This window comes from Lissotriton vulgaris, chromosome 10 (genome assembly GCF_964263255.1).
Source record: "Lissotriton vulgaris chromosome 10, aLisVul1.2, whole genome shotgun sequence".
NCBI lineage: Eukaryota > Metazoa > Chordata > Amphibia > Caudata > Salamandridae > Lissotriton > Lissotriton vulgaris.
Window position 1 is genome coordinate 18,643,471 of NC_141698.1, and position 20,273 is coordinate 18,663,743.

The following is a 20,273-nucleotide window of genomic DNA, read 5'->3' on the forward strand; positions in this document are numbered from 1 at the left end:
GCTTTATTAGGGGCGTACAGCAATGCTTGCTGCCCTGTCTCTGTTCAGCGTGGACAAGTCGTTAGCAGTAAATAGGTCCTCATATTTAGATTCACTTTACATAGAGCCTTTCATGAGAGAACAAGACAAATATTCTATCTCACTCTGATCAATTGTTAAAAACGTGACTCTTATTTTCCTATTGTTTATGTTTAGTTAGACTTTTAGGAGCCTGTGTAAGAAATTGTATTATTTTGGATAAGCGACTACCCACCTCAGGGAACAACCACAAAACTTGTCAAGGTGAACCCTCAACGTCACTGAATTAACCAGAGCTCAATCCCCTGCTATTACCTGTGGCACTACAAAAAGACAATTTGCTAGCCCTCCCACTTATTTCGTCTCGCTAAAAGCTCATGAGACTAACAAACAAAAGGCCGGGTCAGTTTGTTTGTATGGGTAATATTATTTAACCCTTTTATTCATATATTTTTAATTGAAATGTATCAATTTCATGGGCAAGAAGAACACTTCATAACCATTTGCAGAACAATATTTACAAAAAAATATTTACAAAAAAATACGAGAACATTTACACATATTTACACCAACTGGACATATATCACATATACTATACACAACAAACTTCTCATGTGAATGGTATTTCTTGACTCTATGAAAAAATAGTTGATTTTTTGAGAGCTAGTCAGGCCACTGTTAACCAGAAAAAGGGTAAACAAGAGATGTCTACGGCAGCACTCAGAAAATAAATCAAATTATTTCAAACCAAAGAGTGATTAAACCCAACAAAAAAGGGGGCACTGATTCTGGAATTTGTCTGCCGTTTTGCCGACGCGTTTCGAATCTGTAGTTAGTTACAGATTCTCCTCAGGGCTCTCTCAGTGTTATGATTCTGCACAGAAAATAAGAAACGAAGTTTGTTTTAAGATTTTATAAATCATATTTATGAAAGATTCCCTACTATTGCTGTGTTTAAGTGGGTTGGTTTACCTTTGTATCCGGAGCGGAGGGCTCTCGTGGATTAGATTGGGCACGTGGAACTGTGCATCGCAAATCAATGGGAGTGGAGTTTTGAATCTGTAAGACATTAGTTCACGGACTCAGAAGGCCATCTCAAGCGGAGCAAAGTGACTACTACAGACCCAACCCGGCATGTTCATACCTTTATCGAGTCAGGCGTAGATTTCTACTTCAATTCCTCATTCGGCTCGTTCTACTTAGTTTGTGCGACCTAAGAAGAAATTAAGGTCGCGCTCAGTTTCGGTCTTTATTGCGGTTAAAACAGTAGGACATTGGTAGGACAAAGTGGAATTGTTTGAAACGCACATACCTAGAGTATCGGGTTTTGACACAGGGCGGCGGTCGCCATGCCGTGTGTTTGGTTTCCTCGTTGGACCCGGTCTCTGTTTGTAGCGGGAATAAGTTTTCCCAGTCCTTTTCAGCAGCGCTGCTTACTCGCGCTGAAAGACAAGAGTGGGTGGGTGGGGGTTAACTTAGTTTATGCTGCGGCGCGCCGCCGCCGGTGAAAAACTATGTGATCTCATCGGAGCATGAATTACACTAACCTTCCTCTCGCACAGGCGAAGGTTAGTGTAATTCATGCTTTCAGCGCGAGTAAGCAGCGCTGCTGAAAAGGACTGGGAAAACTTATTCCCGCTACAAACAGAGACCGGGTCCAACGAGGAAACCAAACACACGGCATGGCGACCGCCGCCCTGTGTCAAAACCCGATACTCTAGGTATGTGCGTTTCAAACAATTCCACTTTGTCCTACCAATGTCCTAGTGTTTTAACCGCAATAAAGACCGAAACTGAGCGCGACCTTAATTTCTTCTTAGGTCGCACAAACTAAGTAGAACGAGCCGAATGAGGAATTGAAGTAGAAATCTACGCCTGACTCGATAAAGGTATGAACATGCCGGGTTGGGTCTGTAGTAGTCACTTTGCTCCGCTTGAGATGGCCTTCTGAGTCCGTGAACTAATGTCTTACAGATTCAAAACTCCACTCCCATTGATTTGCGATGCACAGTTCCACGTGCCCAATCTAATCCACGAGAGCCCTCCGCTCCGGATACAAAGGTAAACCAACCCACTTAAACACAGCAATAGTAGGGAATCTTTCATAAATATGATTTATAAAATCTTAAAACAAACTTCGTTTCTTATTTTCTGTGCAGAATCATAACACTGAGAGAGCCCTGAGGAGAATCTGTAACTAACTACAGATTCGAAACGCGTCGGCAAAACGGCAGACAAATTCCAGAATCAGTGCCCCCTTTTTTGTTGGGTTTAATCACTCTTTGGTTTGAAATAATTTGATTTATTTTCTGAGTGCTGCCGTAGACATCTCTTGTTTACCCTTTTTCTGGTTAACAGTGGCCTGACTAGCTCTCAAAAAATCAACTATTTTTTCATAGAGTCAAGAAATACCATTCACATGAGAAGTTTGTTGTGTATAGTATATGTGATATATGTCCAGTTGGTGTAAATATGTGTAAATGTTCTCGTATTTTTTTGTAAATATTTTTTTGTAAATATTGTTCTGCAAATGGTTATGAAGTGTTCTTCTTGCCCATGAAATTGATACATTTCAATTAAAAATATATGAATAAAAGGGTTAAATAATATTACCCATACAAACAAACTGACCCGGCCTTTTGTTTGTTAGTCTCATGAGCTTTTAGCGAGACGAAATAAGTGGGAGGGCTAGCAAATTGTCTTTTTGTACTGCTATATTGGGTCCAGCTGCCCCCCGTCCAAGGACCAAACTCCATTCTCTTACCAATTACCTGTGGCACAGCACAGACAGGGTTAAGCTATTGTATTGTGTAAAGTATATATGCAGTACCAAAACAGTAATAATGTCAAAATGCAAAACAATAAAAATCTCCACCCTAATTAGAAAAATAGAGTAACATTTAATAAACAAAATTACACCAAAATGGCAAACATCTAATAAGGGAAACTGAAGATATGAAATGTGAAAGTTTTAAGTAGAATAGCTCCAAAAATGGTCATGGCCGACCTGGACCAAGGCGTAATTTAAGACTGACCGTGAAGGAGTGTGGTTGAATACACCAGCCAGTTTCGCCTTGGGCAAAGATTTTGCCTTTTGGCATAATCTTTTAAATCTCAATCCACCAAAGGAATACACTTTTAAAGCCCCACAGGACCTTGGGGAGGAACTTAAAGACTCACAGAGTGTCAGGCAGAGGCCAGTAGCAAGGTCCACTCCATCTTCAGTTGCTACTGATCAGCTGACCAGTTACAGGAAAAGGCCTCTTATGCGTTGTTGTGTTCCTGTAGCTTTAACAAATGGTCAGCCTTATGACCCTTGGTATCCACTTCTTTGTCCCGAGTACAAGAGGGAGCTGGTCCGGTCCTTCAGTGCTTCTTTCTGGTCACATACAGGAGGCCACTTCTTTTCTCCCTCAGGTCCAGAAAGTGTTTTGAAGTGGATTCCTGGAGATGCCACATTTATGCCTGGCATGAGCTAGTGCATGAGAACGACTCCTAGGTGTGACCCAACCAGTGGGGTAAAAGTTCATGAGACAACTCTACCCACTTTGGGCATTTTCATGATGAAGAAAGTCTTTAGCCAAGCTAAACTTGGACTCTGGTGGATGGTGGCGTGTGTGGAGAATATAAAGTGGCAATGTTCGTGTCCTAAAACAGCTACACTGAAATCCAGTTTGGGGCAGCCATTTACCCCCAATAAACTAGGAAACAGAAGTCTAGAAGAACAAAAGTAGGGTTTTCCAGCAACTGGACAGTGGATTCACAAGAATTGTTTTGGCATTCTGTTGCCCTTCCTTTCAAGTTTGCCACTAGCGTTATATGTAAAACCCAGAGAAAGAAATCTGGTGAGGTGAGAAAAAGCAGGTCCTTCAGCAACCAAACATTGGATATAAAAGAATTGATTTTGCATCCTGCGCCCTGCCTTTTAAGTATGCCCCAAAGTGTTATATGTACATCCAGCAGACCTGTCAAGCAGGAGTTGATACTCAAGCAGAAATTTACATTCTAATGTTAAAAAGAATGCTCACATCCCCTATCCTGCACATTCCGAGAGGTTCAGAAGAGTATCTCTGCCCAGTCAGGTCTGCCTATTATTTGTTTCTGGGAGGCATTCAGTCCTTTTTCACACTGATGCAAATGCTAGTTACTGGCTGGTAGAAGTGGAAGAATAAATGTAATTATAACCTCCAAGAACTTCAGGCAGGGAAAAGGTAACTTTCTAAAAGTTACTTTTCCTTATTATTTTAAATCTGACTTCACCATTGAATTGGATTTTTAATAACTATTAAACTTAGTTGTTTAATATTTGTCTAACTAGTCCCATTCCTGAGATACAGCTTTAGGATTTTAATCTGTGCTCTGGGTTTCTAAATTTGATAGCTAGGACTGCCACAGTGAGACATAGCTTTTGGGTACCCGTCACTGCCAGGACACGTTAACATTAGATTTCTTCATGTCCTACTTTTAAATACCATGCACCCCGCTTTGTGGGCAACAAGGCCTATATACGGGTGACTTATTAATATTTAAACTGAAGATTTTGACCAGTGAGAAGGGTTTATTTTCACATGTTGAATTGCAGTTTTTACACTGCTGCAGGCAGTCTACATAGGGTAGGCCTGAAACCGTGTTTGTACTACCACTGTAGTGGATGGCACATTAGGTGCTGTAGTCCGCTACTGGAATTTAACTTCCAGGCTCTGAGTAACCTCGTACCATACCCTGGGGACTTAAAGATAAGTTAAATATACCAGTTGTGAGTATGAACATTCAACCATTTGTAAAGGGGGAGCACACGCGCTTTATTTCTGGTTAGCAGGTATAAAGTGCACAGAGTTCATTTACAGAAAAATTAAAGGGCCACTGAAAGGTGAAAAATATAAGGTGACCACTTAAAAAAAGCAGATTTCCTACTGCGTTTTCATGCAGTGTTCAACCTGCTCTTTTTGTAAGGAGTCACGAGTTCCATTAAGGAGTCTCAAGTTCACTGGTGGCATGCTGTTTGAAAAGGTACTTCTTCCTTAATTCTTCAACATTAGACCCCAGTGCTGCGTAACAGGCAGACTTATTTTTCATAAATCTGCCCATCTTCATTCCTACCACCATGGCCATGTTCCACTGGGCATCCGGTGGGGTGGTGGGCGGTCTCTTTTTTTGCCAGGTCCCTTCAATGGGTAGTCAAAGACCCAGTGCAAGGCCCAATAGTAAATATTATGCACAGTTCGGTGTAGGGTCTCTAATACTTTGCTTTTGACATAGTCAGGGCCACTGGAATTATGCGGCAGGGGAGAGCCAAATTATGCAGTGTAATGCGGCACATTTTGTGATACTATTAATTCATTATTTTTTCATTTTTACACTTGTTAACACTGTCTGGACATTAGTTGCACTTCATTAGTACCAGTTAAACACACAAATATAGCAACTGTCAACAGAAAGTGACCAGTCAACCTTTTGGAAGGGCCTTCCACTTCACATCAATGTGTTGCTTCATTTTTAGTAACTTTTGGACTGTTGGAGCTCGAAACAACATTGTTTTTTAGTTAACATCTGCAGATTATGCAGCAGATGATGAATTATATGGCAAATGTGGCACATATATAATTATGAGAAAAACACAGCAGAGTTCCATAATTGCAGTGGCCCTGAATATAGTTGGCAATGAACATAGCTCCATCACTGGATAATCAAAGCCCAAGGACAATGCACGGCAGACTGAAGCCTTTATGGAGGTTGCCCCCAGCAAGTAAACCATATATTATGTCAGCACCTCTTCCTTTTGAAGACCTAATTTCTGTCAATGGTGGACAACGTCCCCCCATAGACCCTCTCCATTTTGTGCCAGCCTACATTGCTGCTGATCTGTAGAGGTGCAGGCTTACATTCTGGTCTGGTACGGTATGAACACTATGTGATATTGCAACTAAACATCGGTAATGTCTCCATCCCAGGCAGCAGGTCAAGGAAGCATCCAATATTATTCTCCTCACATGGAGGAAACTTGAACACCATAATATGGAACGTTTATTTAGAAACTACTGTTGCAGGAGGCCTAGTGGTAATAAACACAAACGTGACTATCCTCAAAGTCGTGTACTGCCCTCTGACAAGGAGAACACATAAGTATTCATTCTGCACCTTCATCTCTCATGCAAAATGGTTTGAACATTTAAAAACAGAAATCATTCTCCGCTCCCTTCACAGACAGAGGCTCTTACTCCCTCCATGAGTGAGTAAACCCAGGAGAGTCCCACGTCTACCCTGGCAGCTCAGTGAATAGTTAGGCAGCACCTGCTTCACGTGAGGAGGTCTGAGCTCCTCTTGGGATCACTTAAGTATCAGGCTATCACCCTGGACTGCCGCCTGCCCGACAAAATAGGGAATCCTACCTCATTCCCTGGCAACCCAGTGCAAAGTTAACTATGTTGGAAGGCAGCAGTGCTGTATAATCATGAAGCACCTGTGGCATCTCTCCATTTCTGGGAGCTGCGATTGGCCAGTGCGAGGCCTGCGGCACAGGCTTCTTGTAAGTTAAGATGGTGGCCATATCATGCGAGGTTACCCAGACCCTGATCAGGGCATGCAGGCTCTGTGAGACTAGGTGGCACCAACTCAGCAGCGGGCTGCTTACAGTGGCCATGGCAGTGAGGTGAGGTGGGGAAGGTAACTTGGGCAACAAGAGATGAACGGCCTCTCTTCAGTCAAGCTGGAGGCAGTACTGGGCTGAAAACGAGGGAGTAGGAGCCCTTTGCTGCCCTGGGCACAGGACGAGTACAGCTGTGAAATGGACCCGCCTACAGTGTCGCCCATCCACATTTTTAGGTCTCGCCTTTACCATTCCGCAGGAATGGGAAATGGGGAGAATTCAAGTCGGCTATTTTCTCTTCAAACCAAAGGGCTTTCAGCCGCGGTTTTCTTGCAGTTCATGTGAATCACGTGATCAAACATGCACGAGCATTCACGTCCAGGGCTTCTCCTCCCCTAGCAGCACTCCTCCCACACCAGCAACTCTCCCCTCCCACACCAGCACCTCCCCTCTCTCTCTCCGCAAACACAGCCTTGCCCTAGCAGCACTCCTCCCACACCGGCAACTCCCCCCTCCCACAACAGCACCTCCCCTCTCTCTCCCCGCAAACACAGCCTTGCCCTAGCAGCACTCCTCCCACACCAGCAACTTCCCCCTCCCACACCAGCACCTCCTCTCTCTCTCTCCGCAAACACAGCCTTGCCCTAGCAGCACTCCTCCCACACCGGCAACTCCCCCCTCCCACAACAGCACCTCCCCTCTCTCTCCGCGACTTCCCCCTCCCACATCAGCACCTCCTCTCTTTCTCCCCGCCAACACAGCCTTGCCGTATCAGCACTCCTGCCACACCAGCACCTCCCAGGAAAAAAAATGGCGGCCGCGCATGTAGTTTGTTTACATCTCTGCCACATGCGTTCTTAAATAGCATACCCTTCGTCACTACCTTTTATCTACACAGTATATTGATCCAATTCGGCAGCTCCCTCCTAATGCACGCACAGATCACAACACTCCGACACATATATAAAAAAACTGTAGCATCGACATTTACACGTGCATCTTGTAAACAAAATCCCCCTGCTACTGTCTCTTCCGAACCACACCTCTACCTCCAGCACATTTCTGACACATCTTTGTCTTTATTTTCACAGTAAATAATGTTGCACGTGCATTTCTTTTGAATATATATCTTGTGGTGACTTGGCCTGTCACCTACAACGCCCTATAGGTTCCTTCTGAGTAAACACCAAGCACAACTCACCATGCCTCTCCCCTCTCCCTTGCACACACTCTTTCAGAGACAGGCTTTCCGTTCGTGCAGCAGGTGCAGTGACACCGGATTCAGCAATCCATACTATCAAATTATTTTACACTATTTCAATGGCTGGGACACATACACGAAAAAACATCTCTGTTCGTGTCTCTTTGTTATCCTATCCCAATCACGGCCGACAACATGCACAAACAGACAAACACGTGCATCTTGTAAACAAAATCCCCCTGCTACTGTCTCTTCCGAACCACACCTCTACCTCCAGCACATTTCTGACACATCTTTGTCTTTATTTTCACAGTAAATAATGTTGCACGCGCATTTCTTTTGAATATATCTCTTGTGGTGACTTGGCCTGTCACCTACAACGCCCTATAGGTTCCTTCTGAGTAAACACCAAGCACAACTCACCATGCCTCTCCCCTCTCCCTTGCACACACTCTTTCAGAGACAGGCTTTCCGTTCGTGCAGCAGGTGCAGTGACTCCGGACTCAGCAATCCATACTATCAAATTATTTTACACTATTTCAATGGCTGGGACACATACACGAAAAAACTTCTCTGTTCGTGTCTCTTTGTTATCCTATCCCAATCACGGACGACAACATGCACAAACAGACAACAGACTTTCTCTTTTGCATTCACGCACAGAAACACGTACACGTTGACCACATTTACACGTGATTCTTGCAAACAAACACCCCCTTCCTTCTGTCTCATTCATTCATTCATCTACACCTTTCTGCCTTTCTTATTCAGACGTGCACTTTTTATTTTCTTTGAAGCATAACACCGTGTCTTTCAATTGCTGAAACAATAACATCAAAACATCTCTCTGTTGCATTCAGCACGCAAGGCAACATGCACAAACAGTCCACCAAAATCAGCTTTCTGGTCGTGGCTCTTCCTTATTCTATCCCAATCAGGCCCGTCCACACGCACGACAGTAACACACAGCCATCACACTCTATCTCTTTTCCTTTCATCCACGGAAACATGCACACGTTCACAACATTTACACGTGCATCTTGCAAGCATACCCACCCTGCCTTAGCTTATCCCTCCCTGTCTTAACTTCAGTCTTATTCATTCATCTGCCCCTTTCGTCCTTTTACTCGCGCAAATACGCACTAAAACAAACAGGCTAGACTCTTTCACTTTCATGCACGACTTTCTTTTCCCCTCTGTAAGGTGGGGAGGGGGCCAGAGTCAAACGTCTGGGGCCTAACCACCCCAGGAGACTGAATTGCTTTCATCAGAGTCGTAAAGATTGTAATCTGTTGTAGGCCATCCGCGGGGAAATGCAAATGTTAACTAAAGAGACTTTTTTTCCGCCAAACCATAAAGCAAGGGAAGCAACTTTAGAAACAAGCGGCACGTTCTTTTACACTGTCGATGACATGCACGTACAATGGTCTTATTGTTGTTTATTATTTTTTATACTTACGTTTCATAGTGGAAACTTTCACATTCACAACATTTACACGTGCATCTTGCAAGCATACCCACCCTTCCTTACCTTATTCCACCCTGTCTTAACTTCAGTCTCATTCACAACACACATTCGTCACATAAATGCACACCCTCGAAAAACAACACTGCTGCTCACTCAGTTTGCACATGCAGATCACACCACTTCGCTACATCTTGAAAAATATTTTGCGTGAAAAATAACAGAAAATATTACACGCCATTTTAGACACATTTGTCCCATGACTCCATAGGCCATCCTTCCTACTACGCTATTCCATCCTTTCGTTTTACATACAACTCAGAACACTTTAAATAAGTGAGGCATTTGACGACAAACAAATTATTTATAACATGCATCTTCAATACTATATACCAACTACAGCTGTACGTGCTCTTAAATAGCACACCCTTCGTCACTACCTTTTATCCACACAGTATATTGAGCCAATTCTGCTGCTCCCTCCTAATGCACGCACAGATCACAACACTGCGACACATATATAAAAGTCTGTGTCATCGGAATTGACAATGTTTGGCAAACTATACACAACTTGGCCACACATCACACTAAATGTACACTACTTCTCAACACACATTAGTGACATGCATCTACACAATCGTGATCCTATTCGGCTACTCACTCATTAGGCACAGGGAGCTCATACCACTTTGCCACATCTCTTGAAGGATTTGACCTGCAAATACGAAACGAAAGTGCCTATGCTTTGTACATATAATAATTCCATGCCTGCACACACTAGCTTTCAGAATCTGCAGCTCACTCCTTTTGCAAACACACAGGGCACACTATTTCTAAACATATCACTAACGCATTTCAATCAAAAGAAAACTGTAAGCAAGTGCGTTACTCAGTGAAAGCACTCACACTGCACACAGGCCTCACTCAAAGTGCACACAGCCCTCACTAACACTTTACACAGACTTCAGAAAACACACTGCATACAGTACGCTATCAGTGCGTACTGCACACACTTACTGCACACAGACAGAACTTACAGTGCACCCAGCACTCACTCAAAAGAACGACACACGTCTTCAATACTATATAGTAACTACAGATGTATGTGTTCTTAAATAGCACACCCTTCGTCACTACCTTTTATCTACACAGTATATTGATCCAATTCGGCAGCTCCCTCCTAATGCACGCACAGATCACAACACGCCGACACATATACAAAAGTCACTCACCCTCAACACCTCACCCTCACCCTCACCCTCACTCACCCTCAACACCTCACCCTCACCTTCACTCAACATCACCCTCACTCACCCTCAAGGCCTCACCCTCAGTCAGACACACTCACCCTCAAACTCTCACCCGCAATCACACTCAACCTCAATCACCCTCAACACCTCACCCTCACTCACCCTCAACACCTCACCCTCACCCTCACTCACCCTCAACACTTCACACTCACCTACACTCACTATCACCCTCAACTTCACTCACGCTCACTCACCCTCAACACCTCACCCTCATTCACCCTCACCCACCCTCACCCACACTCACATTCATGACCACAAAAACACACCCTCACATGCTCGCACACTCACACACCCCCACCCTCACACACACCCGCCCTCACAAACAATCACACATCCTCACACACCCACACACATTCTCAATAAGCCTCACACACTCACACTCGCCCACCCTCACTCACCCTCACCCTCACACCATCATCCCGTAACCATAACTCACCCTCAACATCACTCACCCTCAACACCTCACCCTCAACAACTCACTCACCCTCACTCAATAACGCTCACCCACCCTCAGCTTCACTCGCCCTCAACACCTCACCCTCAACACCACACTCACCCTCACTCTCACTCATCCTCACTGTCACTCATCCTCACTCACCCTCAACTCCTCACACACACCCACCCTCAACACCTCAACCTCACTCACCCTCAACACCTCACACTCACCATCACCCTCAACCTCACTCACCCTCACTAACACTCAACACCTCACCCTCATTCACCCTCACCCACACTCACCCACACTCACCTTCATGACCTCAACAACACACCCTCACATGCCCCCACACTCACACACCCCACCCTCACACACACCCGCCCTCACAAACTCTCACACATCCTCACACACCCACACACACTCTCAATAAGCCTCACACCCTCACCCTCGCACACCCTCACTCACCATCACCCTCACACCAGCATCCCCTCACCCTAACTCACCCTCAACATCACTCACCCTGAACACCTCACCCTCAACAAATCATTCACCCTCACTAAGTAACGCTCACCCACCCTCACCTTCAATAACACTCAACAACTCACCCTCACTCACCCTCAACAGTTCACACTCAACACCTCACCCTCAACACCTCACTCACCCGCACTCATTCATCCTCACTCAGTCTCAAATCCTCACCCACACCCACCCTCAACATCTCACCCTCACTCACCCTCAACACCTTACCTTCACTCACCCTCAACACCTTACCCTCACTCACCCACAACACCTTACCCTCACCCTCACTCACCCTCAACACATCACCCTCACCTACACTCACCATCACCCTCACTCACACTCAACACCTCATCCTTAACACATCACTCACCCTCACTCATCCTCACTCACCCTCAACACCTCACACTCACTCACCCTTAACACCTCACCCTCAGTCACCCTCAACACCTCCCCCCCTCACCCTCAACACCTCACCCTCAACACCTCACCCTCAATAACACTCCCTCACTCACCCTCACCATCACTCACCCTCACTCACCCTCAACACCTCACCATCACCCTCAATCACCCTCAACACCTCACCCTCACCTTCACTCAACATCACCCTCACTCACCCTCAACGACTCACCCTCAGTTACCCACACTGACCCTCAAAAACGCGGCCGCACTCTGCCTCTCCATCATTCACCCACTATCCATCATTCACCCACTATCCATCATTCACCAACTCTGCATCATTCACCCACTCGCAATCATTCACCCACTCTCCATCATTCACTCACTCTCCATCATTCACACACTCTCCATCATTCACCCACTCTGCATCATTCACCCACTCTGCATCATTCACCCACTCTGCATCATTTACCCACTATGCATCATTCACCCACTCTGCATCATTCACCCACTCTGCAAATTTAGGAATGTTATGCCATTTTCATACACATAAAAAAAATTCACGACGGAAAAAAGGGGGTCTACGGAGTACTGCATAAGATACGTTAGACACAAAATCTACTTCACAAAATTGACCTAAAAAGGATGCAAGGATGTTAATCAGGCTTCGGGCCAAAAAGTACATCAAATTCGTACAATATTACAACAATATTACACAAACAAAACAAATACAAATATGTGGCAGGAAGCGAGGACGAGGATGTACAAAGACAACAGTGAAACAGCCAACTTTTTCGTGGGGCAATAAACAAGCACTATTCAGCCGGAGAATGGGACGGATTAAAGACAATAGTCAACAGTTACACTAAAAACCGTACGCATACAACAATAGCACATCTTCACACGGAATTCCATCTAATATAAGAAAAATATTACTAAAATACAACTATTCGGAAACAGCCAACTTTTTCTGGGGGCAATAAACAAGCACTATTCATCCGGAAAATGGGACGGATTAAAGACAATAGTCGACAGATACACAAAAAGCCGTACGCATACAACAATAGCAGTTATTCACACGTAATTAGTTCTAATATAAGAAACATATTACGAAAATAGAACTATTCTTTCACAGAAAGCAAACAAAAAAAACATTACATCACTGTACATCTACTTCATACATTGCTACGAAAAATAAAGTCAGCAAAGACACGAAGTTTCCTTTCATACATCAAGTACGTCAATAACATATAATCCGGCGACTTCAGCATCACACGAAAACATAATGCAGACACAACTTACATCAATATATTAAAAAAAAATTAGCACTACAAAGTTAGAAAAACAGCTTTTGTACGTCAAATAACAAAAAATAGCAAATAATACATTACATTACAGTTTAACAAAACATATGCATTACATATCGACAATAAAAAAACAAACTTTCCGTTACATTACAAACATTTACAAATATTACGAGCAAAATAAATACATTTCGCAAGTCTTTAACTTAAACATAGTATATATACTACATTACATTACATTAAAAAAAGCTTTGGAATACATTCTTACCTGTCAAACGACGCAGCAACACCACAGGAACAAGAACACGCCTTCCGCGCACCAACATTCTCGATCTCTGGGGAATTCCACCGTTGACGTATGCAAATCGGAACGCTACGTCAAAAACGTCGCGCTCCGATTGGCTAAAAAAAAACGTAAACAAAAAAGAACACACACAACACAAAAATAAACTAGAGCGCTAAACATAGACAACGTCGAAGTGACGCAATACGTCGGCCATTTAAAAAAAAAAAAAAAAAAGGGACTCCACAAACACGTTAAAAACATAACACACAGTTAGTACAAAACATGCACACTTACATTACATACAAATATACACATAAGACAGAAGGAATACAAAGGGAACATCTGACACCTTTTGTAAAACACAACACATATTACTTAATTAATATTAACATACACACACTCATAACATCACCCTCACACACCAAAACTATCACACTCCTTCACACCCGCTCAATAACACTAACACAACATCTCCCTCATACACCATCACACACCTTCAGCCTCACACACACACACTCACACTCACACACACTCACACTCACACACACTCACACACCCTCACTCCCCTCAAAAAATAACACCCCTCACAACAAGCTCACATTCACTACACCGGACAGCCGCACCCACTCACACCCCTCACACTCTATCTACATCAACACCACTCTGCCTCACACAGCCTTAGCCTCATCCCCTCACCCTCACACACGCACAATAACTATCACACCATTACCCTCACACACTCTAACTCTCAACCGCAACAACTCACTCACACTCACACTCCCTTGCTCACCCTCACACTCACACACTCACACCCCCTCACCCTCACACCCCATCACCCTCACACCCCCTCACTCACACTCACTCACACTCAATGACAATAACTCACACTCAGACTCACACACCCTCACGCTCACACACCCTCACCCTCACACCCCATCACCCTCACACCCCCTCACTCACACTCACTCACACTCAATGACAATACCTCACACTCACCCTCACTCACCCTCAACGCCTCCCCCTCAACTCCTCACCCTCACTCACCCTCACTCACCCTCAACACCTCAATCACCTTCAACACCTCACCCTCAACACCTCACCCACCCTCACCCTCACTCACCCTGACCATCACTCACCCTCAACACCTCACTCACCCTCAACCCCTCACTCACCCTCAACACCTCACTCACCCTCACTCTCACTCATCCTTACTCACCCTCAACACCTCACCCTCACTCACCCTCAGTCACCCTCACTCACCCTCACCCTCACTCACCCGCAACGCCTCACCCTCAACACCTCACACTCAACCCCTCACTCACCCTCACTCTCACTCATCCTCACTCACCCTCAACCCCTCACACTCACTCACCCTCACTCACCCTCAACCCCTCACCCTCACTCACTCACCCTCAACACCTCACCCTGAACCCCTCACTCACCCTCACTCTCACTCATCCTCACTCAACAACCCTCAACCTCACTCACCCTCAACCCCTCATCCTCAACACCTCACCCTCAACACCTCACCCTCAACCCCTCACCCTCAATCCCTCACCCTCAACCCCTCACCCTCACTCACTCACCCTCAACTCCTCACCCTCAACCCCTCACTCACCCTCACTCTCACTCACCCTCACTCACCCTCACTCACCCTCACTCACCCTCACTCACCCTCACTCACCCTCAACACCTCACTCACCCTCACTCATCCTCACTCACCCTCAACACCTCACCCTCACCCTCACACACCCTCAAACCCTCGCCCTAACTCACACTCACCCTCACTCACCCTCACCCTCACTCACCCTCACTCACCCTCACTCTCACTCACCCTCAACCCCTCACTCACCCTCAACCCCTCACTCACCCTCACTCACCCTCACTCACCCTCACACACCCTCACCCTCACTCACCCTCAACACCTCACCCTCACACAGTGCAATAAGTCTCGGAGCATTTGAGTTAGAGCTTTTAGAATTGTTTAGGGCTTTTTTAATTTGTAATTCTTTAGCATTGGCTACAGGGAACCAAAAAGATTTACAAAAAAAAACAATAAACAATTCTAAAAGCACTAACTCTAATGCTGCGAGACCTATTGCATTTCCAACGCCACTGTCAACTACGCAACGCTACTACTCAACACAACTACGCAATGCCACGAAAATACGCAACACTACTCAAATACGCAACGCCACTCAACTACGCAACGCCACTCAACTACACAACGCCACTCAAGTACGCAACGGCACTCACATACGCAACGCCACTCAACTACGCAACGCTGCCCACTCAACTACGCAACGCCACTCAACTACGCAAAACCACTCACCTACGCAACACCACTCACCTACGCAACGCCACATACCTACGCAACACCACTCATCGAAGCAAAGCCACTCATCTACTAAAAGACACTCAACTACGCAACGCCACTCAACTACGCAATGCCACTCAACTACGCAACGCCACTCAACTACGCAACGACACTCACACATGCAACGCCACTCACACATGCAACGCCACTCACACATGCAACGCCACTCAACAACGCAACGCAACTATACTACGCAACGCCACTCAACTACGCACACATGCAACGCCACTGCCACATGCAACGCCACTCACACATGCAACGCCACTCACACTGCCAACAACACTCACACAGCCAACGCCACTCACACAGGCAACGCCACTCACACAGGCAACACAAATCACACAGCCAACGCCTCACACACAGGCAACACCTCGCACACAAGCAACGCCACTCACACACGCAACCCCACTCACACACGCAACGCCACTCACACACGCAACGCCACTCACACACGCAACGCCACTCACACACGCAACGCCACTCACACACACAACGCCACTCACACACGAACAACACTCACGTTGCCAATAGATCGCGCAGTACGACAGGTGGAACTATTACAATGGCAAATAACAATGCCTTTCACTGTTGTTATCATTTAGAATACATAAAGGGCTTTGTCATTTACACAACCAATAGCTCAAACTTTCCTACTGCGAGACCTATTGGCAACGCCAGTGCTTGTTTAACAAGGAGCCTTCACCCAGCGAGTGCACCATCACCAGGTCACCATTTGTTGTATTTTTTAGAACTGCTAGGAGACCGAAACGTAAACGCACCGAGCACACAACGTGTCCCCCACCGGGATCTGGATAGGTTTCAGTGAGGTTCGCGATTATCTATTATTCACAGTACTACGATTGTTAGCGGCTTATTTATTAGAGTACATGAAAATTATCGGCAACATTAGGTACACTTGGTACATTTGTAACGTTACAACTAGTATAGAACAACGATCAGTCTTTTACCCACATAGAGATTACGTGCATGACATATTTATACGTCTAGACGATGCAATATCAACCAACAGCATCTTAGACAACGGGCATAGTTATAGTTACTGACAACAAGAGGCACACGCCTTTATTCATTAATATATCCGTCTGAACCTTGCTTTAGGGATACCTCCCAGACGTGTTCAACATATTGGGATTCTGACTACTTTGAAGAACAACTACTTTAGCATCGCTTGACTCAGGTACCTATACTTGGTTTCACTAAACTGCATGAGTAATTATACTCTAAGATTGTCTATTCACAGACCATCGCAGGGTACACACACATGTACTTGAATAATGAGCACATTCACGTTCTCCTTTAACTCGAGCATATTCCATATTGAAGCATGACAGACACACCCACACTGAGGGTGGATTTTCCTGCTGGTTTCTTTAGACTCCTGTGGTATAAGGTTTCTAATTTCAACACAACACGGCACCCCCTGCTGTGAATTTTGGATTTCTGTTCAGCCATGAGCACTAGATACTTAAAATCCTTTGTACTGGTATTCATAGGATATTGCCCCTGATGAAGGGAAACGTCTTCCCGAAATGCATTGGGAATTGGACCACAAGAAATGAAGAATAACATCCACAGGAAGAAGGGATTTCTTCTCAATATTAATTCTCTGTAAATAGTCCCTTTGTTTGAATAATTTTATCTGCTATGATTTGCTATAACACAGAAAATTGAAAAACCAAATGCAATCATGAAAATGAATTGTAGCACACAATGTATAATTTTGAACTACTTATGGCATTATGACACAATAATATGATTTATTTAGTTTACTGCATCAATAAATGCAAATACTGTTTGAAACTATAAGAATTTTGTTAATATTGTGGAAATAGTTTTCTTTCTTCGGGAACAGTGTGCATTACTTGCAGACTTCTTCTGCATCTTCCCTTTCAATTACAGGAAGGCGATGTGGAAGGAGTGTGGGGTAACTTACAAGCTCACAACTCCTTACCACCCCCAAAATAATGGGATAGTTGAAAGGTTCAACCGCACCCTTAAAGGTATGATTATTAGTTTAACCGAACCCATGAGGGGTAAGTGGGACGTCCTCCTGCAATATATTTTGTTCGCCTACAGAGAGGTACTGTAGGGAAGTGCCCCTCCCCCTACGCTTTCCGCAAGATTTCTGATGCACTTTTACTGAGTGTGCCGTGGGTCCCTGACAATGAGGTTCCCAGGGCCTGTGTTCTTTCCCCAAAACTGTATACCTTTCTTTCACAATTGGCACATCTCTGGCTAACACATAAGTCTCTTGTAAAAGGTGCCAGTGGTACCAAGGGCCTTGCGACCAGAGAGGGTCTCTAAGGGCTGCAGCATGTATTGTGCTACACTCAGAGACCCCTCACTTAACACATACACACTGCCATTGCAGCCTTTGTGTTTCGGTGCAGACATAACTTCAGAGTTGACATGGCACACATCCCTGTGTGCCATGTCATCCAACTACTGCCTGTGGCATAGGTAAGTCACCTCTCTAGGGGGCCTCACAGACCTAAGGCAGAGTGCACTATACAACAGGCGAGGGCACAGTTGATTGAACAAATGTGCCCTATAGTGTCTGTGCCGTTCACAGACATTGTAAGTACAGTGGACCTATATTGAGTACATGGGCTGGGAGTTTGTCATTACGAACTCCACAGCTCCATGATGGCTTTACTGAATGCTAAGGAGTTTGATATCAAACTCCTCAGCATAATAAACCCACACTGATGCTGGTGTTGGTTTGATTACCAAATGCTCAGAGGGCATCTTAGGGATGCCCCCTGAAAAACGATCAACTCCCTTGTGTCCAACTGATAGGTCTGCACCAGCCTGCCACACACAGACATGTTTCTGACCCCCTGAGGTGAGAGCCCTTGTGCTCTCGTGGGTCAGGGATAAAGGCTGCTTGGGGTGGAGGTGCTTCACACCTACCCCCAAGCAGGAACAGCATTCAGGGCAGTGGGTCTCAAAGCCTTCCTGCTCTTTTTTATGCTAGGTAGGGCCTCCCCAGCTAGTGGAGCTAGCCACACCCTTGACCAAGCCTCACTTATGGCACCAATGTTGTCTGGAAAATTAGTAGTCAGAAGAGTTATGTCTACTCTGTGCCAGGACAACCCCTATGGTGCCCTGGACTGAGGTGACCTCCTCTTTAGGAAATCCTCCATCTTGCAATAGGATTTGACCCAATTAGGTTAGGGGGATGCCATCTCTCTAAAGGGAGGGGACATTCTAAGGGTGTAATTAGCCTAAAGGCAATTAGCCCATTGGCTACCATCTGCCAGTACCTGTAACACACCTAAAAGTATTTAGGGGCACCCCTGAACTTTGATCCCCAGATTCCTGTGACCCAAGAAGAAAAGGACAAAGAAGACGCTGTACGGCCGAGCCTGGAAGACGACTACAGATTTGGCCCTAGCCCTACTGGCCTGTCCTCTGCTCAAAGACCCTGCTAAGAAGACGATGCCTGTCCCATGGTCAGAGTCTTCCAAGAACCCCAGGAAGACAGCCATTCTTTAGCCAAGACCAGATCTCCCGAGGACAGCGGCCCTATCCAAAAGAAACAACACCAAGGATCCTGGATCCAGGCGGATCCGCAACCCCTGCCCACTCTGCACCCAACACTCACGGCCCGAGTTCGAGTGGCTCTAGTGAAGTCTCCCCAGTGATCCTGATCTTGTCTCCTTTGATGGCTGACCTCTCCTGGACCCCACAAAGTTGCCTGCAGCCTCCACACGAAGGGTCCCCCTGACTGCGACCGGCTCCGACTAAGAAGAGCCGACACCAAAAGATATTCCTGCATCCTAAGCCCTCTGGCCTTGGAGAGCCCAACCGATTATACCTGTCTCCCCAGTGATCCTGATCTTGTCTCCTTTGATGGCTGACCTCTCCTGGACCCCACAAAGTTGCCTGCAGCCTCCACACGAAGGGTCCCCCTGACTGCGACCGGCTCCGACTAAGAAGAGCCGACACCAAAAGATATTCCTGCATCCTAAGCCCTCTGGCCTTGGAGAGCCCAACCGATTATACCTCGACCTCCCCCAGCCCTCCAACTTACCTGCCCAGCTGGTGGTTACCTTCAGCCAGCCGCCTGCAGTCCCTTTGCGCGATTGAGAATCCCCATTTGAACGCATTGGATGCCCAATGCTGAATGTGCACCCTGCACTGGCCACCCTTTTGTCCTTGGTGGTGTAGCTTTGGTGATGCCTTGTGGCCCTCCCTGTGCAGATCTTAACCCCCAGGGCCTGTGCCCTGAAACCGCAGATACCTACCTGCAAACCATGCCTCTTCAAAGTATCCCCAGTCTCTATTGACTGACATTGGGCTCAGTGACTTCTGCCCCCCCAGTGCCGCTGGTAGTGCAGTACCTACCTTG